This window comes from Heterocephalus glaber, unplaced genomic scaffold (assembly GCF_053883595.1).
Source record: "Heterocephalus glaber isolate CG9 unplaced genomic scaffold, H.glaber_assembly_v1.0 deba00001689, whole genome shotgun sequence".
Taxonomy (NCBI): domain Eukaryota; kingdom Metazoa; phylum Chordata; class Mammalia; order Rodentia; family Bathyergidae; genus Heterocephalus; species Heterocephalus glaber.
The window spans coordinates 7315859-7318395 of NW_028258414.1; the positions used below are offsets into that span (position 1 = coordinate 7315859).

General features: G+C 37.3%; 1 protein-coding gene across 3 annotated transcripts in view; it reads left to right on the forward strand.

Moving 5' to 3' along the window:
• The window catches only part of Znf609 (zinc finger protein 609), a 205607-nt gene that overhangs the window by 86973 nt on the left and 116097 nt on the right, over positions 1-2537 (forward strand). The window lies entirely within an intron of this gene.

Below are 2537 nucleotides of genomic sequence, written 5' to 3' on the forward strand. Positions count from 1 at the left end.
GGAATTACAGGCATGTACCACTAGCCCCAGCTGTACTCATTTTAGATTCTAACATAGAAAACCTAAGCTTTTCTTTCCAACAGGGGTGTCTTATATTTTTTTACCCCCCGTCCATTTACATTGTACATAAGCACGTGTTTGAAAGAGTTGAGGAAAAGAACAGAAATGGCAAAGATTTTGAAGTGGCATACTTGGGAAAGGGAATAAATAGATGATGATTGTGAAGGAAAAAATGGCAGGACTGTTTTTGTTTTACATATAAATAGTGGGGATTGAACCTAGGATGCTGTACCACTGAGCTACATCCCCAGCCCTTATTTTTTGAGACAAGATCTCGCTATTTTGTCCAAGCTGGGCTCAAACTTCTACCCTCCTGTCAGCCTCCGGACCAGGTGGGAGTATAGGCATGTGTACCACACCCAGCTGGCAGGAGTTCTTAACTGATGAGATCAGGAGGACAAGGAATACAGAAACAGATCAAAGAAGGGTAAAAATCCATAGAATATGGGTTTTAAGGGCTAAACCTCCTCCATAATTTTTTCAGTAAATTTTGGTGTTTTGTTTTGGTACCGGCGATCGAACTCCAGTCCTTGCGGCTGCACAGCAGGCAGCAAAACCACTGAGCTAAATCCCCGGCCCAAATTTTGGTGGTTTTGTTGGCTTTATATGAATCTGTGAACTTTTAACAGAAGAAACAACATATTTAGATTTTGAACATAAGTTTAACGTCATTAATTCTTTTTCTTAAAAATACTCTATTGCTCACCAAATTAGGATGCAATCCAAATTATTTTACCAAGACCCAAAAGTCCAGTGTATCTAACTGTAACTGCCCATTCGACTGGTCTTACCACTGTTGCCATTCGTATATCATCCACACAGACCTTTTTTTTTTAGGAGTAGGAAGAATTTATTAAGAGAAAGATAGCTTCTGTCTAAGAGAGGTAGAAGGGGGACGGGAAAGTGGGTTGCCCCCAGACCTTTTATCTTGTCTCACCTCAGTCTTTGTACTTGCTGGTCCTTTGGCCTACTTGCTCCCTGGTATATTCATCTGTCACTTTTCTAGATTCCTTTATCAAAAGTGGTACTTCCAATGACTTGTACTCAAACCCATTACTCTTTTTTTTTTTTTTTTTTTTACAATAACACCGTTTCTTGACATTGTTACATTTGTTTTCTTGAGTCTTTTTCTTTTTTTTCTCCAGTTCTGAGGATGGAACCTAGGGCCTTTGCACTGAGCTACATCCCAAGCCCTTTTTAAATATTGTTTACAATTTTCAGACAGTCTCAATAAGTTGCCCAGTCTTGGCTCACAGTTGAAATTCTCCTGCCTCAACCTCCCAGAGTGTTAGGAGTACAGGCATATGCTACCACAGCTGTCAGTCTTTCTCATCTAGAGAGGTCTTTGTGAGGTGGATCCTTGTCTCTCCACTAATTGCTGGAGGCCCAGTGCCTAACTTTCTTATTGTTTCAGTTTAATATTGCAAACTAAAATAGCATCTTCACTTCAAAAAATACGTTACCTTTTAGATTCTGATTAAAACTTAAGGTTTCTGTATCCTCTCTTTGTATTAATTTAAAATGAATTTACATGAACAGTTTTCAAGGGCTGGGGATTTAGCTCAGTGGTTCCACTGCCTGCCTTGCAAGCACAATGTCCGGAGTTTGATCCCAGGTACAAAAAAAAAGAAAAAAGAACAAACCAGATTTCATTCTTAACTTTTTTTCTTAATCTCTAGAGAAAAATTTGTGATTACCAAAGGATCATGGCCAAAAACCTATCCTGAGCAACAGATCAACTGTTAATTTTGTTTCCTTTCCTCAGAGGAGCAGAAACTGAACATTGTTAGGTTTGGTTATTAATGGGGATGGAAGTCATCTAATTGTTTTTCAGAGCATATTGAATGCATGCTATTTTGTTAAGCTATCTCAAGAACTGGAGTTCACATTTCAGTAAGACAAGGGTAGACCTCTTGCTGCCTGTGAAATTTTTTTTTTTTTTTTTTTTTAGTTTGCAGTTTGATTTTCTTTTATTTGGTCCTATGCTTTAAAAATGCATTTACTTTTTTTTTTTTGGTACCAGGGATCGAACTCGGGTCCTTGCACTTGTGCAGCAAGTGGCGAAACCACTGAGCTAAATCCCCAGCCCAATGCATTTACTTTTAAGATCAATTCTTTTGTTATTACATTAACTGTAATAAATATGCTAGCAGCTCATACAGGTTTCTGAAAAATTTAGCAACCCCGAACCCCAATTTTTCTTGTGTTTACATAATGCAGATATTGCATAATACTGATAAACACAGAAAAAAACCATTTTCATCTTAAAAATGGCCCATGCCAATATCTGCAACTATGAGGTATCTGTCTTAGGATGTTGTAAAAAGTGACTAACAGGTATAAAAGTTTTCACCATAATCATTATATAGACAAGGTTTTTCCTTGGAAATTAGTATCTGATGAGGACTAAATTAATAATAGCTTCCTTATATTCATTAAATAAATCAATCTCAAGTACGTATTCTCTGATAAGCTTT